Below are 15,192 nucleotides of genomic sequence, written 5' to 3' on the forward strand. Positions count from 1 at the left end.
GGGGGGGGGGGGGGGAAAGGGCCATAGCCTGAAGAAAATTGCTGCACGATTCCCATATCGGTGGGTAAAGCTGTCATTTTCAGCACTCACAGACGTGGACGCACCATTTAACGTCATTCCATTAAAAGATAGCTCCCAAGTTTTAATTCAAACAGAGGACCGGCTCTTGATCCACCTGAACCAACATTTTGTTTCTAGCCTCTAAATCTGTTTCATCGTCTACCTCAAACACACTTGACTCCTTCACCTCCCTCCAGAAACCTCTTCGTTTTTCCCTCTGTTCTCCTTTCTATTAATTTACACTGCAGCCTACCCCCCCACCCTCTCTATTTTTTCTCCTTTCTTTCTCTTCTTTGGCCTCTCTCTATTTCAGCATAATGAGTAAATGCCTCATTAGCACAGGGCTCTGATTAATGCCGTCTCCCCTTGTTGTGCTCCTCTTTTTAATGAGTGAAATCTCTCTAAATTTCTCTCTTGGTTTGTCTTCGCCATCACTCTCCTTCAGTCTGTCGCTGCCTCGCTTCATATCTTTCTCCCCCCCCTGTTTTTACATTCCTCTTCCTCACAACTCTTCCACTTCTGGTTCTTTCCTCGTTTAAATAGGTGCCGTGGAAAGGGGTGGTAATTATTTCACCAAGGTATCATCCATCAGTGCTTCTCTAATGAGCTTCTTTAAAGACCACACGCACGCGGGCGAACAACAGTAATCCACTGTTAAAAGCTGAATTTGGCAAAACGTCGTTAATATCGGGCGGGATGCAGCGCTGCTAATTCTCCTGCACTCCCTCAGTTTGGGAGGGTAATGAAAATGGGATTAGGAAGAATAATCGGCCCGGATCTCGGCCAAGATGCTCTGAAAAAAAAAGGAGTTCAATCCGTTCTAGTGAAACCCCAAAACCAATTTTAGCTGAATTATTTCAGACAGAATGTCGACATGTTTGTAAGATAAAGTAGTGCCTGCTAAAAACTGTGCTGAGAGAGAAAAAAACAAACAAAAACCCATAAAGAACAACTAAAAGTCTCAGCCCGCCTCAAGCTATAAGGTTGTTGGCTAGCATTAGCATGTGAGCTAAATTTTAACATTTTGTTCTACAGTTTATTTGAAGAAACATGCTAATTTTCAGCCTTGTTTTGTGAAAGGTTGATGAAAAGAAAATGGGTAATGTCTAGAGGTGCATTAAGCTACACAAGGAAGGCGACGAACTAGCTTAGCATAAACGATGAAAACACGCTAGGTTAGCTCTGCAAGCTAACAGAGTCCATCTCCACTGAGAACGTTATAGCTTTTATGTTTATGTGTATTCATATGTACATAATTTGAGAAGTGTCTACAAAGTTTGTTCTAAATGTATTTCAAGAAATGTTTTACACTTTTAATCTAAATCTAAGAGAAATGTTTTTAAAAAACACAAAAGGCTACATCACGTCCCGCCATATCAAGAAGCAGCTGACGGGCTGCCCATAACGACATTTTCACGAGCTGATATGCGTGTAGCTGATCCGCTCAGGTGTTCTGGTTTTTATTCTCTGTATTGGGGTGTTTTTGGTTTATTTTCACACAGGTAAATAGAAAACCGAACACCGCACGCAAAAAGTGAAAAGGTGTGGCAGGTGTTTTGTGGCAGCAGCAGGTCACGAACTCAGGTGTTTGAAATCTTGTATGAATCTAAACCCATTTATAAACTTATTTTATTTTATTTTTTTATTTATTTTAAGACAGTGAGCTTCAGCACTACTTTGACAACGTGTCACAATTAAAGTTCTCGTCTTTCTGGCGTATTCGCTCCATATCTACACTGTCCCAGTGCTGGTGCCACCACCTGGAATGCCAATCCGCTGTAACTCTGGAGTCAATTACAAATTGTACCTAAACAGAACACAGTTAATTGAGCGTCTTCCAGCCTTGAGCTACCGTTTCACATAACCTTAGAAATCTCCAAACAACAAAGAGTCTTATAAAAGCACTTTCCACAGAGCCTGTGTTTGAGGGGCTCTGTGGCTGCAGGATTTCTACAAGAAAAGAAGACACAACGCCTTGCCCCACATCATCACCACCACCGTCCCACACATCCATGTTAAAGACCTAGCTTATTGTTACATATCCCCACATATTCCTAATATAGAGAAATCTAGTGCACGCAGAAGATCTGAACGTAAAGCTGAAATTACTCCTTAGTCAATGGTGGAATGCAAACAAATTAAATTGCAGCTGTGTCCTGGCAGTGATATATTGATCACATTTGGTGGAATTTATATAGCAACGCCGCATTTAACCCACTAAGTCGACGAATCCATAGCTTGGAATAAAAATCTTGTGATATTATTCCGGTGATGAATGAGCTGCTCGGCTGCAACCTTGACTCGTGGTAATATTTCCATCCGTGTGCGAGTTTCATACGACGCACCTTTACTGAATGTTCTCCAATCATCTGTTCCCTTTCACACTCAATAACTACACACCGCCTATAATTTCCTGTGTGTTAGGATCATGCTCCTATGCTCTCGGGTCTTTGTCTCTGACTGGGCTAGAGGCGCTTCAATGAGCCACATCTGTTTTCTCCCCTGCCTTCCTCTTCACCTCTCCTCTCTTTACGCCTCCGGCCCTCTCCCCTCCCTCGTCTCCCGCTCTCTCTCTCTCTCAATTTCCCCTCAATTTCCCACCTCCGTATTTTCTTTTGTCTTCCACTCCCAGGAGGTAAAAGAATGAAGGGGAGAGAGAGAGCGAGAGAGAGGAAAAAAAGACCTTTCAGAAAGGTCTATTATCTGATTGCCTGATAGTCAACAAGGGAGAAGTGAGGCCGCTTTAATGATACCTGGAACCTGGTTAAACAATTAAAATAACAAAGAATAGTTTTTAAAAAAATCTAATTTTTTTTTTGTCTTTGCATTTTTAGTTAAAAACATAAGCTGTAACTTGGAAGCCATTACCATCGGATTCAGCTGGTTTTGTTTTTGCTCCTCTGTTGCAATGCAGTTTGGAGTCGTCGTCTTTAAAGCTTCAGGGTAATCATGTTCCCGGGCAAAAAAGGTTCAGGGTGGAAAAGTCGAAACATGGCGTCAGAATAAGATAATAAGATAATAGGAATAGGAAAACTGACATTTTTATGGCAGCGAATTCTTCGATTCCAGAACCTTTGATGCCAAAGTGGCTTCTTTTGGAGATTTTTTTTTTTTTTTGGGAGGGACTCGTTAAAGCCAGTCCCCCTGCCTCAGACCACAGCTACATGTTGAGTTACTCTCTGAGGTGTCCATCCAGAGCCATGCGCTGAGCCAAGACTTACTTCGCTTTATTCAGCCTAAGTGTAAAGCTGCAAACCCAGGCTGATCTTCTGTTGGGTTTGTGCTTGGCTCATCTTCTCAATAAACAGTAGCTTCACTCACTCCTGTCAAAAAATAGACTCAAATTGTGTTCTTAGCAGCGTTAAGTGGTGTTGGGGGGGAAAAAAAAAAAAAAAAAGCAACGTCTGATGGAAGGATGAGCACATTCATAAGTGGCTGTGATCATCCACTCAAAGCATCTGGAGTGATACACCGTCATCCAAGGTGGAGTCCATGTTCCACAAAAAGAGACACTTGGAGATGAATGCCGAAGAGCTCAAGAAACGTCTGAGCTGTTTCAGTCAAGTGAGGCGCCAATCCAACAAAGCTGCTGCCTGTCGGAGCTAGCAGACCCCGTTTTTCATTTCTAGAAAATGTTGGCGTTACATTTCAGTCAAACATCTGGGCTGGGTTTGATAAAACGTGTTAAAGCAGCTCCCTATCTAGGACGGTTCCTCCCAGTGTCTTCACTCGTCTCTTCAGTCGCTGCCATCTGGCAGAGGACTCCGTTTGCCATTAGCACGTCAAAAACTGTCCGGAGAAATCCATTATTCCTCTCATTCCTTCTGCTGTTTCCATTTTCTAATAAGTAAATTTGGAAATAATCATTTTTCACTGCAGAGAAATGCAATTTATTTTATAATGTAGGCACACATGTGTATATATTTGGTGATATATTTTTCTTATGTGCTGTATGTGTAGACAAACGGGAGTGTGTGTATATCATATTTTTATTTTATGATGCATTTTACTGCTTGATTTTATGGTTTTTGTTTAACTGTAGACTTGCTAGATGCCAAATATGCATTTTTATTTTATGGAAATTACGTAGACAATAAAGTTATTGTTATTTTTCTTCTAGTACCCTATTATGATTGTATTCTTAACTGACTGGTTGCAATGGTATACAAGACAATTAGGTGTTTTTTTTAAATGACCAAGTTGGTAAGTGGTGTTGCCTCGCAGCAAGAAGGTCCTTGGTTCAAATCTCAGTTTGGGCCGAAGTTATGGGCTGTAACAAGGACAGCAGGAGGGTTAGGCATTTACTCCCAGATCAAAATAAATATACTACTTGTAATGATGCTGAGAAAGTAGAAAAAAAAAACAAAAAAACAATGAGCCAAAGTCAAGAAATAAGAGCAGGCAGTCGTCAAGAAAGACTGAGAGAAAACAGGCAGGATGTGTGTATGAAAGGGAGGGTGATTACCAGACTGACAGCCGATGAGTTAACAACGACAGAATAGGTGGTGACATGGACAAGAAATAAGATCATGAAAGCTGAGAACAATTAAAGAGAAACCGAGATATACACGAAGATTTCCATTCTAACCTAACAAGAAATCAAGCAGCTATAAACTAAAAGAGGGTAAAACCCCACAGACCCTAACAAGAGAAACTATCTGAGACAGTGAGTCCATCCTTTAGGATCCCACAAACACCAGCTGATCATCATACTGACGAGTGGAAAACCAGGAAGGGAACAAGACTAATTTTATTTAGTCCAAAGTCGATATTTCTGACTCTATTTACCCGAGTTTTTATCTCTATCTGCAGCCCCTTTTTTCCCATCGCTTCCCTTCCCTCCGCTGCCTCTCGCCGTGTGGCTCTGTCTGTGTTATTTCACACCAACACAATCAGTCACGGCGCATCTCACTACATCAGTTTTCAATAATTTCCCATGGGTGTTAAGACGAGGCCTTAACCTATAATGCTTGAAGCGCTTTCTCTCCGATCAGATTGGTTGGGGGTGCTTGGGAATTGTTTATGGCTCTGTCTGTGCAAATGTGCCGGAGGGCACGTAAAGATGAGGTCTGTTCCAGGTCCTCACCCCGACCTCAACAATACCAAACCCATTAGCATTTATAATAAAGCGCCTCGACACAGCCATTCTAATCACTTCAATCTTTTAAATGGTGGAACAATTAAAAGCACTCCAGAGAAATTACATTTTCACCAAGGGCAGAGGTTGCAGATATTTTTTTTGCCAATCCCATAATCACCACTGAAGCCAGATCTGAATTGGCTTCAACAGATTTTAACGGGTTACACTATGAATCAGATTCTTTAAATTAATATTTACTCCGCTTTTGTGCTGTGACGAAACAAGCAAAACAAAACACAAAAAAACTAAAGAATCTAAAAGTTGTGTGTGAGCACACAAGCTGATGAACGGGAGAGTTCCTCTTTGTGGATTTTCATCTCAAGAAAAAAAAAAAAAAAGCAGGTGTGCCTCGCAGACATTTTAAATGTCTGTCAAATCTTAAAACTTTCTTTAACAAGCACGATTTCAGATCTGATATCTTTTAAAATGGACACAGATGGTGTTAGAGGAGAAGAACGCCGTTCAAAACGAGCTGCAAAAAGGCCGAACTTATCGCAGTGATACGACCTCCGAGGAGTCGCGGTGAACGAAAAAAAGTCTGACATTTTAGCATCTTTCGGCTTATACTTCGACCCGGCGCTCATATCATTTAGGTTTGGTCTCAACCAGCATCAAAGATGAGAGTGTGAAACGTTATAATGTTGAAGTCACCCAAATCTTGGTCAATGTATTCAGGAGACGCGCTCTTTTCCCACGGGCCGGGCTTAGTTTAACGCACAGAAGATGAGGTGAATAAGTAGAAGAAGTTCAGGCTTCTGTTGAGCGTGACATAACTATTTTGCTGATTTTAATGAGAAGTTACTTGCATTCAACCAGAACAACTCAAGAAGCTAAACTAACAATAAAGGACAATTTGCCGTCTGAGGTCTCAGGTAAACATAGGTCCTGTGATTCACTGACGTAAGCCGAACAAAGCCTAAATCCAAATTAAAACCCAGGTAAAGGACTTCAATTAGTAAAGTTAAGTTTTACGTATTTACAAAACTGAGATGGGTGTTGCACGACACCCGTACTGACATTAATGCATCTCTTTACATTAAAGACAGGTGTCTGATTTCTCTAAGCCAAAGAAAAAGGCAATTCAGACTGATCTTATATCTTGTGCAGGAAAGCAACTATGAGCAGTTTTATAGGGGATCCAGCCTTAAATTTTCTGTACCTGCTTGTTACCTGGTGCTTATCCCCCAGTGATCAATGGGCAAGAGACAGAGTACAACCTGGACAGAGACCATATCGAGACGAACGAGACAGACAACCATTCACGCTCTCACTCAGACGAAGGGGCGATTCAGGGCAACCAAACAGACCAAAAGGGAGAAAACTGGAGTACTTCTTTCTAGGAATCTGAGTATGCAAAACACTACATTACATTAGAACTAAGATGTGTTGAAAAATGTAGCCATTTTGATCAAACCCAAGATCTCGAGAATTTACCCGATTTGTTAGCACTCGGAAGAGGAGCTGTGAATGTTCAGCTACTACCACATCTAAGTTTTTGTTCATTTTCTGTGAAACTGACTGAGACCTATCCATTTTTGTGTTGGCTATGGTCAATTAGCTGTGGCAGCCATCTTTAATTAGGTTGATTACAAAAAGGTAATCAATTGTAGAAGTTCATCCAATGATTACTTTCTGAAGGTTTCATTAATTTGCGATAAATCTGCGGCATTGCAACTTAACTTCTTAGAGTGCATTAAAGTCTAATCTAACCTGAACTTCTGTAAATCCTGGAACAGGTTTGACTCCAGTCACTCACTCGTATTCGTTATTTATGAAGTCCAATCTCTGTTTGTCCATCTGAACAAGCAAAAACAAACTCTTGTCACCGCATGTGAATCTATACAGTAACAATAGATAATCAACTGCAATCATCAGCGATAAAAGCAGAAAATTAGTTGGTGGAAAAGATTCTGCTGGAGAAGTGTTGATGGAGGTAAAAAAAAAAAGGCGATTTTATGCCATGATTTCAGCAAATGCATCCATTGATCAAACGGCGTCAGGCCTGATGGTTGAACTCGGTGAATCGAGGTGGATGTTTTAACTAGAACGCCCGTGATTAAATGTGCGGGACCCTCTCATTCATCGCCTCCATCGGCAGGGCTGAATGAATACTGCGGGGAGCCAAATGAAGTAGCTATTAGCATTCAAACCGGTCGCGGCGATCTGTTGTTTTTGTTGTTTTTTTTGTGTTTTTTTACTTTCCTTAAAGATGAATTAGTTGGTTTGCAGTTTTATTTAGTGTCATATTTCTCCCCCGATTCATCCAGCAGCAAAGAACTCCCCTGCACTGAGACGGTCCATAAAAATCAATTTGAAATACACATTTGATTTTTTTTTTTCTCCCTACACTGCAATCCAGATACCTATCCTCACAGGAGATCTTGTTGAACAAACTTTATATTTCCTGATTTTTTGTTTGCTTGTTTGTTTGTTCCCAGTTTCTTTCCCTCCCTTCGTTTTTTTTTGTTTTTCTTACATGAACCAGATTCACATGTGACTTCATCCCCAAACACATCATCTTCAATAACTCCATCACGCCTTTGCCTGTCTGAACCTCCCCGCCTGTGACGCCTTTTCTTTTATTGTTTTATTCAAATCTTTCTTTCATCTTTCACGTTAACTCTGTTCCTGTGGTCAGTGCTCTCATCCTAGACCAGAATTAGGCACCTAAATGCTAAATGAATCTGTTGTTTTGAGTTTTTGGGGACGTCAGTCAGAGGAAATAAGATTCAACAACGATGCACTCATACAGTATGTAAAAAAAAAACCATATGGGATCCACCTCCAACACAACCCCCACCCCGTCAGGCAATGATTGACAGCCGAGCTGGTGTGTGTCTGGCTGTTTCCATGCGTTTGTATCAGTGTGCCATCTGACGCCCAGAGGGTGGCTACATCTTTTATTTGACATAGTGGACTAGTGACAGTTAGCTGTCTGGAAGTGTGTACAGTATCTGTGAGACAGCTAACTTATGCGGATTTGTGAGTGAGTGTGTGTGTGTGTGTGTGTGTGTTGGCAACCTAGTGACAGTAGTTCTACCTCCACTGACTCCTCTCCAAATCTGTCAGGGATGCCACAACAGAAATCTTTTTAAAGATTAATTTTATGGCATTGCTGCTATATTAGATAGCGCCGTCGCAAGTGACAGGGAGGATGGGAGTGTGACAGACTGATATGGGGTATGAATCTCGAGCTTAAACTCAAATTACTGTCAAGACAGGGTGTACACCTTATCTTGCCTCTGGGCCTCTACAGGGACCTTGTGGAAGGCAAAGATACGCGTTAGATAGAAAGTTCCATCAAATACAGAAAGTAGGGGGAGAAAAAAGGCGAGGTCTGAAGATCCAATGAACCTAAGGTATTTATCTGTCAGATGTAAGTAAAGAAAATGAAAAAAAAAATACTAAAACTAAAAAAAAAGCTAAACAAATATAAAACAGTGCGGATAAAATCCTGGATTCTATAAAAAAAAAGAAGAGAGGCCGATGAAGAAAAGAGCAATGAGTTCTAAGGCTCCCCTCACACTGGATTGCAACCCAGCTACGACTTTAAAAAAAATCAGCTGGAATGTGGATCACTTTTGCGGGACCTTGACGAGATATTCAGGCGCGTAATCAGAATGCAATGGGCTCCCGATTACATGTGATGAAGCGTCAAACATCATGAAGGGTTTTACAAAACCTTAATAATGAGGTCTTGGTGGTTTATCATCCTGGTGGCAGCATATTAGCAGTCTGCCTACTTTTAAAACTTGATTTAAAACCTTTAGTTGGGGTTGGTTTAGGTTTCCAGAGCTGTCCCTCAGTTATGCTGCTATAGGCTCAGACTGACCACATGTCCCCACTCTGCTGCTGTCTTTACTCTCTCTGCTCTCCATGTTCGTATTTGCAGTTGTTGCTGTCATTAACATCTGTTTTTCTTTGTTTCTCTTCCCATATAAAACCACACGAGGACCAATCCTTCTGTGTTCGCTTGTGTCTCCTTCCTGCCCTCTCTAACCCCAGCCGGTCGAGGCAGATGGCCGCCCATCCAGAGCCTGGTTGCGGTAGAGTTTTCTTCCAGTTAAACAGTAATTGTTCCTTTCTGCTGTTGCCAACATGCCGCTGTGAATGGGGGATTGCGACAAAGCCAAGATTTGACACAATCTCTTAGCTTCTTTGGTCGATAACTGTTATTAATTGGCATTTCATACAATGCTGTTTGTAAATGTATTGTATTTTAATAGGAATGAACTGACTGTAATTGGATTTAATCTGGATCTGATTTGGGCTTAATTAGATTTATGATTTTTGGACTTGATTTTTTTTTTCTTTGTTTGGTGCACAGAGGTGACTTCTGTTGTGAACCGGTGCAATATATGCATAGACTTGATTGGAATTGCGTATTTGAGGTCCTGGGTGGGGCGTGGTGACAGCGATAGCAGCCTATCCAGGATGTGTGACCAGCATGCACCAACATGGCTTATTGGGAATTCGTAGCAGGACTAACCGTGCAGGCCCAAAGCTTCGGATACAATCAGCGTTGTTCGAGCGTGGTGTGATCTTATACCACGTAGCTGCTTCCCGACAAAATCTGGGGGAGTCATACCAAAATAGGGCGTCGTGAAATAGTGGTAGCACCATCCAAGAAACCTGGGGAGGGCGCAAGAGAGCATCTTGATGCTGGAAAGTGGAAGGGGAAATCCTATTTGGGGAAAAACCAAGCAGCATCATGAATGCCTTTATATTAAAGGATGTTTTCAAATTAATCTGCGCTCTAATAGGTTGTGTGGGGCATTGAGAGTATTGGGGTCTTAATCCAGTGTAAAGAGGGTGTTTATTTAATCTACCTCCTTATTACTACACAGAGTAGCAACACTGCAACAGGTAAGATGTGACCCAAAACTGGTCTTAGTTTCTACTTCTTTTTCCTTGTGGGGCTTTATAAGAAATTTTGTCAGTACTGGGGGTTGATTTTATTGCTTTTTTGTTAAAAAAAATGAAAAATGCTAATATTGTAAAATTACACCAAAGTTAGTTATACCACTCACATGCAATATGCAACAATAAAGAGTTGATATAATTTATTTTAGATGCCCAGTTAATAATACAGGAAATGCTGATGTGTTTGCTTTCAGTATTTGAAATTAAAGTATCTGAATACAGGTTCATTTGACTCATGAGGAGAAAACCGTGGTGTGGGAAATGAATTTTAAAGTGAAATTGCTTTTGTTTTGCTCGTTTTTCTTCCATTTTCCAAAGCTCGGTGTTCTGGAGTCAGGAGGAAGTTACCTCGAAGGCAGCGTCAGTGACTCATGGAGATGTTGTCCAAAAGGCCTGCCTGCTAACGCTCAGTGTCATCCTGTCTCATCAAACCCACGTTACGATTGTCTCAGTCATGATGACGGTCTGTGTGTTCCTCCACTCTCTGTCCATCAGCGTTCCTGACTTCAAGATTTCATAAATAAGCTGACACACACTGACACAATTCAGCCGCCTCTAATCTCTCACTGCCTGCGCTTCGCTTCCCACTCCGAGCAAAGTGTCGGGACATTTCTTGTTTTCTTGTGACGTTCCTCAGCACAAAGAATATATGATAAACAATCGCTGATTATCAGCAGCGAGGAGACACAACGAATGGGATTCATGCACTGAAACCGAACTGATTTTCTTGCCTTTGACTCCAGTCCTTTCCGTTATGTAATGCAGATGAATGTTAATGCATGTATTTAGAATGTGAATCTAGGCTTTCAGGCGTTCACTTAGCTACCCAACGGTTTGATCGCTGCCCTGATGAAAGCACGCCGCAGGAACTGGGAAGTGCGGTCTGGATATCGGCTCCGTTCATGGATAAAACAGGACGCTTGCGCTGAAAATTGCATCCGGGCTGACGCACTAATCCGAGAGTTACCGATTAAAACGGCATAAACCGCGGCGGCTGCGCTGCGTCTTTTAACAGATGACAGATCCCCGTAATGAAGAAAAATGGAGAATGTCACAGTCGTTTTCATGAAATGACCCCCCCCACCACCACCACCCACCCGAAAGCTACGGCTTGAGTGAATAAAGTAATCAGCGTGATGCAGCTCTGTGTCGTGAACTCGCGGTGGCCGTCGGTGGCGGCGCCGAAGACGAGCGAGACGGAGGAGGGGCGCGGGACAAAATCGCTCTGCAGGACGGCATTAAGGAGGCTTGATTATACGTTGAACGGAGAGACGGGGACGAGCGTTTCATTTGGATCACAGACTTCTTAAAGCACAGAGCCTGGATCTGAAACCGAGGAGTCTTTAATGCACTGCAGTTAAAATGAGGCAAGACAGAGAAAACATTATGTCACTCCAGGAAATAATCCGCGCTAAATACATGAGATCCAAATCTGAGCCTGTAAGCTGTTTCTGCTGTGACATGATGACATTAGATCAGAACTGTTACCCAGTTTGTTCTGAAAGTGATAGTTCGTGTCTTTAAAAGGGGATCATTGTGAAAAAGCTGTGAGCAAATATCTGTCACCCGCTGTCGTAAAAGGTGGATAATCATGTAATTGTCTGTGTGTGTGTGTGTCTATCTGTTAGCAAAATATATCACGAACCAGAGGAGAGATTTGAATGAAACTTCTAAAAATGTAATAATTTGATGTTTATCTACATCTGATTATGGTTTGGAGTCATTTAAGATGGCTGCCACAGCTAATCATCCTTAGGCAAAGCAAAAATTAAAATAATTCAGCTGATTTTAAAGATACTGAGCTAAAATTCGGTGTGGTGGTAGCTGAGCATCAGCCGCAACACGTGCTCCAAGCGCTAACACAGCACAAAATCTTGACGTAAAACTTAGACGCGCAAAGCGACGGGCGATGTGATTTACTTTAAGTTTCACTTTAAAGCGTCCTGCAGGGTTTCTATGGTAACATATTTAAACACCAGGACGTCAAAATGGTCGTCTAGACCCTCCTCTTTTGATCCTCATTTGCATGTACTCCAAGTGGTTCAAGAGCAGCATCTGATTCATTTTGGGTGTTTTTTTCAGGCGTTTTTTGCATTTTGGCGGTGAGAGTTAACAGGTGTGTTTAACACACGGAACGGTGTCGCGTTAGCCCTCAGGTCGGTAAACAAGCTCTGCAACTGGAGGTGATGGATGCGAATCTCACACTTTCTAACAGCTGGTGGATCCAGCCGGGGCGGGCAGCGGGACTGGGGACTCTGTGGCTCCTCTTTCCATCACTAACTGGGTCAAGTTTGATGAGTCCTTGAGTGAGCGGCTTGGAAACTGCCCTGGTCATAAAAACAAGCTGTTCGGCGTCTGGTCTGTGCGTGTGTGTGTGTGTGTGTGCTCCTCTCTAATTGGTCAGAAGGTAATTGATAAGTGTGCTGCTAATTAACTGGCTGCTTTGTGGTTATTAAAAACCAGATGTGTTGACTTTGGTCAGGAGAGATAAAGCCCTTTGAACGAGTTATTCTAATATCAGAGGAGGAAGTACAGAACGTGTTATTTAACATCACACTAACAAAGATTCATTCGGTCGTATAACCCAGCTTGTTTTTACACTCAAGGATGTGTCTTTAAAAAACGCAGGCAGGTTTTTACCTCTGTTATGATTAAAACCCAAACCCGAGCAGAAGCTCCGTGTCCTCGGGTGGAAGGTGGTTTTTATAACTGCTGGCCAGCGGGGACGGAGAAAAGCTGTAAATGTCATTAAAAGCAGAGATCAATGAAGCTCAGACACAAGGTGGAGGACTCACTGTAAAAGTTTTAGCTATTGTTCTCGGTGGCAGCCAAACTTAACGAGGCTCGGGGCGCATGGGTGTGTGAAAGAAAAAAACAGGAAGGATCCGAGCGTAGGAGGGCGTGGAAAAGAGCAGGCAGCCTCAGAGAGCAAGAGCTGACAAATACTCAATTCCAGACAAACGCTAATTGTGATTGGAAAGATTGGATGAGGAATAAGATAATGCCTGTTGTGGTAAACGCAACTTAGTGCGATTACACGAACCGACGGGAAGCGTGTTGCGTAACCGCTGAACAGAAGGAGCGACTCGCGGAAAATTGCGGCGGGAGAACTAACCGCACACGGCGCGGCGTAATCACCCACAATCAGCGCTCACATCGGCTGATTTTCTGCTCTTTGCGGAGGCGCTGATTGGTCCTAATCAATTGTCAGAGTTGATCGTCTTTATGTGAAAAGCACAAGGAAATCCAAACGTTTTCTTTAGAGGGAGGCCAAGTCATCATAACGTCGCCTCGTCAGTTTGATGCCAACGTCCAGCAGCAACTGCCGTCCTACATAAAGGGGCTTGCAAATTTTTCTTTTCTTAGCTTCAAAACAACCTTTTAGTGGAAAGTTTATGAACAATTAATATCTCACCTGTTGTAGATGGCGCCTCGCTTCGGAAAGATAGTTTAATTCTGGCTGGACTGATGAGCTAACGGCTAGTCTGAGCGGGAACAAACAAAATGTTTAAATGGAAACACAGAAAATCCCAACTGAACTCAGGACAAGGAAGCAAAATAAACTTCACCTCTAAAATAAACACATGAACCCCAAGATCACAACACCTTGGCCACTTCCTGCATGCTACCCTGCTGAAATATTAGAGTAACGTGAAACTGATGGTGGTGTTTGCTTTTATTAGAATAGAGATGTTTTAAGATGGTAGAAATTCAGTTTGATCTTGGCCCCGTTTGGGTTTGCCTTTAGCTCAGAAAGAAACTCTACTCCTCCAAACTGAGGCTCTTCAAAGAGCTATCCACAACAGGTAAGATATTAATGATTTATAACATTTCTACAGAAGCTCACTTTAAAAGGCTCTGAACTATCCCTTTAAGGCTCTTAGTAACTGGCACCTTGACAAGCATCAGAGCTTGTAAACATATCAGCGGCAGCTTAACACGTCAGTTCTCGTTCCGGAGGTTTCCCTCCACCTCCCTGTCAAGGTGCCGGGAGTTCTTTTTCCTCTAAAGTGCAGCTCTCTAAAGGTCTCAGCTGGAAACCCTTCAGGTCGAAGCCCGGAACGCGGCCCGCCGTTTACCACAAACTATTTACGATTCCCAGCCTGTTGAAGCTGCCCTCTCTGCAGCTCGTTTCTACATCGTGTTTGCTTTCAGATTCTGCTGTCGTTGTTTTGGTCTTTTTTATTATTGAATTCACTCGTCCTTCTTCTTTGCTGCTCTCCGCTACTGCCGCATCCGTTTCTACCTCAATATCTGTAACACTGACTGGGTTAAAGCCATTTTTATGTTGAGTAAATGTAACCAGCTGTGGCGGCCAGCATGAATCGGGTTGACTCCAAAAGGTAATCGGTTGTAAACGCACATCTAAGGAGTGCTTTCTGCAAGTTTCATCCAAATCCGTCCACTGGTTCAGGAGATATTTTGCTAACAGATACAGGAACGCACACCAGATGCCGGTGATAGCGATCTTTTCTGCGTGTAAACAGCCGCCGGGTTCATGATCGCCCTAACTGGGGGCTGCAGTTTAACACAAATCCCACGCAGGAAATCCTAAAAAGACTCGTGGCAAGGTAAATGTAGATAAACACAGATTAAATCACAACGCTAAGGTTATTATACGCCCAAGTCAAATTAAGCACCCAGATCAGGAAGGCATTAAAATCTCATTATGTACCATCTCCTGCCTTCTTTAAAACAACACGGTGTTATTACCATTTTTTGGGTTTAGAAACTGCAGGTTTTGACAAACGGTATATTTTAGCCTCCCTTTCAGCACTGTGCCGACCCTTCCTGAGCCCGCCGGGGGGGTATAAGTGACAGCGGGGCGGTTCAGGTGATTGTCCGTGTCAGCACGGAGCGGCTGACAAAAGTCGTTAATATCGTTTTGGACCGCAAATGGTGTCTGAAGCACAAAAGGAGAGACGTGCACGAGGCTCAAAAGCAACACTTGTTAGAGAGATCAATGCGCTGGCTGCTTTTGGCCTTTTCGTGGGATTCATCGATCCCTTCCTGCCTCTCCCTCCGCCCTGAACGCGGAGCTCTTGAAATCAAAGCGTGAGCGAGGCGTT

At 42.7% G+C, this 15,192-nt stretch overlaps 1 protein-coding gene across 1 annotated transcript in view; it reads right to left on the reverse strand.

Moving 5' to 3' along the window:
- Positions 1-15,192, reverse strand: part of nkain2 (sodium/potassium transporting ATPase interacting 2) — a 96,813-nt gene that overhangs the window by 28,816 nt on the left and 52,805 nt on the right. The gene's annotated exons all lie outside the window — the stretch shown is intronic.

This window comes from Kryptolebias marmoratus, linkage group LG19, assembly GCF_001649575.2.
Source record: "Kryptolebias marmoratus isolate JLee-2015 linkage group LG19, ASM164957v2, whole genome shotgun sequence".
NCBI classification, from domain to species: Eukaryota; Metazoa; Chordata; class Actinopteri; order Cyprinodontiformes; family Rivulidae; genus Kryptolebias; species Kryptolebias marmoratus.